Source organism: Urtica dioica, chromosome 5 (assembly GCF_054948205.1).
Source record: "Urtica dioica subsp. dioica isolate 48M chromosome 5, U.dioica_male_clone48M_v1_H2, whole genome shotgun sequence".
Classification (NCBI taxonomy): Eukaryota; Viridiplantae; Streptophyta; class Magnoliopsida; order Rosales; family Urticaceae; genus Urtica; species Urtica dioica.
In genome coordinates this window covers 33,966,321-33,973,984 of record NC_142760.1, presented here as the reverse complement: position 1 = coordinate 33,973,984, position 7,664 = coordinate 33,966,321, and the positions used below count along the sequence as shown (strand labels likewise).

General features: G+C 38.2%; 1 long non-coding RNA gene and 1 pseudogene across 1 annotated transcript; both read left to right on the top strand.

The window, feature by feature from the left end:
• Positions 1-3,615: 3,615 nt before the first annotated feature.
• Positions 3,616-5,246, top strand: LOC149398027 (uncharacterized; annotated as a pseudogene).
• Positions 5,247-6,284: 1,038 nt separating this feature from the next.
• LOC149398026 (uncharacterized) lies at positions 6,285-7,016 on the top strand. Its single transcript, XR_016297018.1, has 3 exons — positions 6,285-6,332; positions 6,847-6,901; positions 6,980-7,016. It is a non-coding gene; the product is annotated as an uncharacterized LOC149398026 (long non-coding RNA).
• Positions 7,017-7,664: the final 648 nt, after the last annotated feature.

Below are 7,664 nucleotides of genomic sequence, written 5' to 3'. Positions count from 1 at the left end.
AGGGGAACTGGGATGAGGTTCACCATCTATTGGTGGCGTTTGAGGTCAGGGTATCCATCCATCAGGCTTTGACGGAGGATGTCATGAAGGCCGCCACCCGCCTTGAGGTGGACTTTGGGGGCCAGGAGAGAGGCGACGGCTCGATTGACAGCCAAGCTCATGGTAGAGCAGGAGGCTTCTGATCTTCCGAGGGAGGAGCTTGCGGGATGATTTCGTCCTATGTCGTGACCGAATGATCGAGGAGAATGCTCAGTAACTTCTTACTAACAATTTCTTCAATTATGAGTTTCTTGCGTCTTATGCTGATGGTACCTTTCTTTCCATACCTAATCACGATGCTTCAGATGAGGACTTGGATAGGACGACCTCAGAGGAATACTAGTTTATTTTCTTTATTCCTTTTTTAGTGCCTCGTTTCACGTCTGTCTTGGCTTGTAGTAGTATTATTCAGACCTTTTTATTTATATGAAGCTTTTGTCTTTTCTCCTTTGTTTGCTTTGGCCATCCGTTTGGATGGTAAGTCTTTTGTTTTATTTTTTTGTTACACTGGGCGTTGTATCGACCCTTGCTACCTCGGGACTTTCTCATGAGTCATTGGGTACTTGGAAATTTTTCAATTTTTAAGAATCTTGTCACCCGTATAACCATGTGGTTTTATCGAGCGCCGATGTGTTTTATCGGATCTTGTGAGTTACTTTCATGCGGAGTCTTTTTTACTTAATCTTTCGATGATGCCTTATGACTCGAACCTTCGTGGGTTCTTAAGAGATTCTTTGACGTAGTCTTGCGAGTTCGTTAGTTGAACGTTTAGTGACCAGTTCAGTACGCATAGGTTTTGGACCTTTTTATGCTTTGGACGTTTTGGACTTTTTCTGCATTTTTTGGGGCGCATAGCATATCCCTTTGCCCCCAGTCCTTTGCAAAGCTATTTGAGCTTGAGAATGATTACAACAGGTGAAAAAAAAAATTGAAACTTTCACTTAGAAAACTTGAAATCTCGAAAATTTGAGAAATTGTCTGGCCAACAACCTTCTTGTAGAGGAAAGAAAATTTAGGAGACGACTCTAAAAGAAAAACTTGTGGTTGTTGGGGGTATTGCTAGGATGTCTTCTTGTTCTTCAATATTAGTTCAGTCTTGGCTCGATCATCGCATCAGAACCCATGTTTTTTTTTGTGGAGGCAACCTGAATTTCTTCTCTGGACAACGATCGCCCTGGCTCGACACTGTCATCGGCGCCCTGACGTGGTTGCCTAATTTGGGGAAGAGGTGCACTGAGCTTTTTTCCATGTCATAGGCGAAATCCTTATTTTCCACCTCTTCTCGGAGCCGCCTTGCCTCAACCCTCCTGACGTGGCAAGGGCGTCTGTGGTTGACATCGACGATTGTGCCTTCGTTCGCCCGCTCATTTGTCCCCTGGACGTAGCATGTCCGTGAAACCTTATGATTTCCCTCTAAGACAACAATGCCTTGTTGGTGACTATTCACCTTATCATAACCATGCGGAATAAATTCATTATGCTACTTAGCTAATTAATTAAGGTTATTTAACAAGATCTAGATTTATTTAATTAATATCAAACCATGAGAGCAATTATAAAGCAACCAAATTAAATAGACGAGTTAACATAAAACTTACGGGTTTCTCCGTAAGTTTCTGAAACGGGTTCACCTTTTTCTTCTCGTCTTCCTCTCCAATCTTTGAGCTCCGATCTGATCTCCGGGATATCTCTGAATCTCTTGGATCTCGGTGGATGACACCTTAGTCTTCCGAAACGTAATCTCCGGACGAACAAGAATATAGTGTGGGCACACTCTATTAATCTCGCAACGACTCTGATTTAGAGATTTGGGTCGTTTCGTGTTTTTAGGAATGGAATCACGAATTCCGAGGGAGAGGGAGAGAGAAGAAAATTTGGCCACCTCTATGATGTTGGGCGTATTTTTGCTTCTTCTTGTCTGTCTATTGTGTTCTCATTGACTCCTATTTATAGTGGTAGAAATGAGATATTCTAGGAAGTCCATAGAGATATTTTATGATACTTTATTCTTTCCTATTTTGTAGCAAAACATGAACCATTAGATCTTGACTACAACCCTACATTTTCTCTCATCCATCAGATCAGAATCTAGGATATTATATTTCTTTATTTTTCTCATATATTTTAGGAATCTAGATATTTGAGAATTATGAGGACAATATCTTATTTCCTTATAATAGAGAGAATATATCTACCTTAATTATTCTCCTAGATATTAGGAAATTAATTATGAGAGAGAATAAATTACCATATCTTATTTCCTTATTTAATGGAGAGAGAATATCTCAACCATTATTATTCTCTCTCTTATTTAATTAGTTACTTGATTTCTTTACCACAAATATAGCAACTAATTAAAGAGAGAATATTGAGTAATTAATACCCATAGTATACGCCCAACTTCATGGTCATGGGCCAAGGAATTTCGAATTTTACAGTGTCCATAAGGCCCAACTTAAAATTCAATTAATTATTTATTTGATCTAACAATAAATAATTAATTCCACAATAAAAGTTAATTCGGCAAATAGATAAATTTCCGAATGAATGCTGCTAAACAAGTTACATCTGTGAGATTGTAATAATAATAAATAATCTTTATCTTTATTATTACTAAAGAGTTCTTGTCCGCCTTAGTCAGAGCCAAATCGGAAACTACGGACCTAGTAACAGAAGTTCTTACAAATCCGATTAAAAGATGAAATAGTCATTTCTCTTTTCAATCGATTTGTTCAATCTTGTTCAGTACTCCACAAAGTAATCCAAGACTGCACTCTCTTTATTACTAGAATTATATTTACTCATCGTGACGGCTGTCCACTGATCTAGTCAGTTCGTGATCAGGATCAACCCGTATCGAGTAAGATCAATTATTATGTTATACATTTCTCGATACATATATACCTTAAGCACCGTTGCTTCCCCAGCGAAAGATTCTTCCGTACGTTACTTACTACGAAATATCTAGCAATATATCAGTCCTGGAAGCAACCCGTAGGTGAGTGAACATTGACCTTCTTTCAGGAAGGTTGGATTCCGTATCTGTCAACCATTTTCTTCTCAGATCACATTCCGGATTCCCAAGACATAAGCATCCTAGCGTCTCAGTAGCCTTTAACGAATGAGTCAAAAAAACCCGGCGATATGACCTAGAAGTCCATGATCACTTCAGGATTTAGATCAAGTCTCAATGTGACCATCATATCGACTCTAGTTTGTGTGTCGTAACGGTACTTAAACGTGACATCAACAACAAAAGTCTGTCCAGGCCGTACACTTACCACAAGTGCAGAATGCTCCTACAAAGTGATCAACCTCCACTTGTGTTCCACATATATGATTTTAGACACAGCTATCTAGGCATTTATCAATCATCGACCATGTTTTAGCTCACCGCCCGAACTCAGATGTCCAGCATGTGTTTCAGTTTAATGCGGAGGCTATGGATGATAGTTGTTATTGATTCTAATTCAGAAAACAACCCACTAATCATATGATGCTAATAAAGTAAACTTCTTATTCAATTCAGTAGTTATTCATGTTTACTTATTATCTTCAATGGGCAATATTCCTAACATGCCTTGCTCGGTAGGGAACTTGGCCAACAGGTGGTATGTCGACGTTCCGGCTTGCAGCTTGTTGAGCGTTGGACGTCCAATTATCGCATTGTGTGGTGAGTCGTTGTCTTCCACCAGGAATTCGACCATTTGGATTGCTTTGGGCCCCTTCTTCGCACTGAAGGTAACTGGGAGCATCACATTTCCTTCTGTGAGTACTCTATTTCCAGAGAAATTGAAGAGAGGTGTGCGGACTGGCGAAGTCCCTATTCCTCCCAAGCTCATCCTATCGAACACTACCAGAAATATGGGATACAACTATAGTTTTTTTTTTAACTCCAGTTTAGCCTTTTAATGGAGTCTTTGAATACAGACTACGGTCACCTTTTTTTAGGTCTATATTAGACTCCAGTCGAATATAAAGCTGTAGATAATGGTCTATTTTTCTCTACAACTAATATAAAAAAGTAGTGGTAATACTCAAAAAATTAAAAATGATCAAAATTTCACCATTTTTAAATGGAGGGAAATTTCCCACAAAATTTTGGTACATTTACACTACAGTCAGAAGTAAAGAAGGAGTTATAATACTTAAAATATAAAAAATTAACAAAATTTTACTATTTGAGTGTGGGAGGGAAATTTCCCATAATTTCCCACTCACAAATTAGATTAAGTATTGAAAATTTTCATATTCCCACCAATATGAAAATAAAGTAAAAATGACTAAGTATTGGAAATACACCAATATTCACACGTACACAACTCTTTTACTATCTTCCTCAAATATTACTCGGAGACATACTTCAAATCGCCGCTCTAAATCCACGACCACCGCCAAATCCACGACCATCACTACCTTAAAAATCCACGACCATCACTCTAAACCCACGACCATCACTCTAAACCCATTATTTTTTTTCGCCGACTCTCTCTCTCTCCCTTAAAAATCGCCACTCTAAATCCACGACCACCGCCAAATCCACGACCATCACTACCACTGCTCCACCACCGCGATGCGCTCCACCACAGCCACCAGACAACCACCACCGATAAATTAACCCAAATTCACCAGACCACCACAACTGCTAAAACATAGAAATTCCAGCACCCCCAAATTCATCCGACCACCGCTAAACCCACCACGATGTGAAAAGCCCCAAATTTGGTGAAGAACTCCAACGCTGGAAATTCGGATCGCTTCCTCATCGATATAGACTTCAGGAGCCATTTCGAGACGCCCGAGCGGTCGATTCGTACGACAGGATTCTGAATTCTCTGCCGGTGGTGTTTGTGGGTTTGTCGGTGAGGCTGAGCCAGTACCTCCAAGTGATGGCCGAGGCAGCCCGATTCTCTCTGAAGCAGAACTCGATGCCTCTCCCTCCATGGGGGTCTCTCGCGTATCTGCAAGCCAAATGGCAGTCGCCGTACCAAAGAGTGATGTGCCCGGACGAGGACGGATTCGTTGCCCGAGCTAACCCTTTTGGCCACAAGCAGTGCCACGGCCATTTGAAGAGGCTTCAGTCGCTGCTTCGCTCCGAAACGGGGAACGATCAGCGGGTTTTGATGAAGCCCCTCAACGGCGACAATAACTGGAGAAGGAAGCCCGAGAGAATTAGGCATTATCTGTACTAGAAAGAAGCTTTTTGTTTTTTTTGTTGTTGTCAAACCTAGAATAAATTTTTTTGATAGAGCAGAAATAGGATTTGATTAAATTTGTAGTTCAAATCTGTAGAAATAGAGCAGAAATAAGATTTGATTAAATTTGTTTGTGTGTTTGTACTATGTACAGCCATAGCTCTATCTCTCCCTCCGTTCATAAGGCCCACTGTCTGCCACTCTTTCAGGTTCTCTCCCTCTCTTTCTCTCTAATTTTTGTATGTGATAAATGTATGTGTGTATGTAATTTTTGTATGCCGATATATCTCTGGGAGGTTTTGACTCTTACCTTAGAAACTGATTTTAAAGTGAAGGATTGTGCTCCTCTTCATTTCAGGTAAACAAGTAGTGGTTTATTCCATGGGGCTCAAAAATTTGGTAAATATTTCAGATCTCTTTGTTTGCCATAAATAGGTGTGCGATTACTGATTCTAGGGGCTTCGAATCGATACCGATATAGGCAATTTGAGCATCTATATACATTAACTAACATGGTCGGTATAGAGAAGTGAATAAAAAGTTCTGACGTATTTGACCATTTATGTATATTGGCTTTGTAGTTCTTTTTCATTTCTCTTATTTAAGTATAGCTGAATCTTATAATTCCAAGGAAATAAAATGGAAAGCTGAATCGCTGATTTCGCGTAAGAAATCTGGATAGTCGAGCAACTGCAGTGATGGCTAGCATTCATGGTAGCATATTTACATATAATCATCACATGACTGATTTTGGATTAGACACAAGAACAAAAAATCTGCAAGTTATATAGTTGAACTTCTGTACTCTCAGTTGTCATTTTCAGCATTGTAACAGAGGATATACTTTTATAGATCACGAACACAACATTGTTGCGTCAATAATTCCTCGATCTTTTTTTTTCTTTTTTTTTTTGTATTATTGAGGATGAGTCATCACCTTCATACTTGCTATTACCGAGAATGGTTTCATGCTTTTTCTGATATAAAAAAAAATATGGTTTATTTTCATCCTTGCTACTACAATAACCTTTTGTTTTTATTTTGTATCAACTTTAATGCAGCATGTCTAACTGTGCGTGACCTGGACGCAGTGACGAGGTTTGTGTATTAAATTTCTAGTGCTTTGAATTCAGATTGACTATTTGTAATCATCGATGCCATAAACAAGTTCACCATCAAAGAAAGTAATAAATTTTATATAATTAAAAAAAAAAACCTCTAGTGTACTTGAATCTTGAACCGAAAAAAACCCTTTTAGAGTTGTTATTCTCTTTATTAACTCACACTTTGTTATAACGGATCCGGTTATCAGAGATGTAAAAGCATGAAATCATCTTTGCTTCAGGATCAGCTTATGGTGTGAAAGTTACATTTATTTATTTTTATATATTATTTAGTATTTATTATTATTGATGATCTCTTGCCATCTTGATTTTACTTTTCAGAATTTTTTTATGCACACATAGGTGCCGGTGAAAACATATACGATGGAACCCATATAAGCTCCCAGTAGTGTAGCCCAACATCTTTACTAATGCAGCTTGTGTACTTTATTTTTTTCCTTCTCATTGTCTCGCATCTTTTAGAAGTTTATTAATGGATATATTTTCAGGCCCTCATCTTTGCCTATACTTGGTAGAGTTCATGATAAAATTCCAGATTACAAGGTTAGTATGTTAAATCATATATAGTTTCAAGATCATTCATGCGCAAATTTTGTTCTCTGACCTTGTCTTAATTTTCAGCCATGGATTGGTGTCAAGTCCTACTCAACTTCAGATTTAGGAAGTTGATTGCTAGTGCAGATTCACATCAAGTCATTGGGATGCCAGCTTTATCACCTACAATGGTAAGGAAACGGTGCCTAGATACCATAATGGACATTTTGAGCTTTATTTTCTTTTGATTCAAATAAGCAAACGTGTCTATCGATATATGTTCTCCAGAATCAAGGAAATATTGAAAAGTGGAAAAAGAAAGAAGGAGATAAGGTTAGCTGTTAAGTCTTTAGATCACCAAGAGTTGTTGACTCGATTGAACTTTAGATACTTTGGACTGACGGGCAAAGATTGCAATGTTGTGTAACCAGCTCTCCTGATTATTGTCTTTGGTCTCAGATTGAAGTGGGTGATATATTATGCGAAATCGAAACCGACAAAGCTACTCTCGAATTTGAATGTCTAGAAGAGGGGTAATTAGCCTTTTTAATTATTTATTTTAAATTCGTGCTAAATGATCTCATTTCTCGCAAGGATTAATTAGTTTTAAAAAACTACAGTTCATAACTCAAGCTTTGTATCTTGTGAAATTTTAGCATTTTAACTTTCGTAACAATGAAACTTTGTCTCCGACGATGGTAACAATGATACTTTTTGAATTCTTTTCATCTTATAAGATTTCCCTCCTAATTTCGGTCCTATTTTTGAGCCC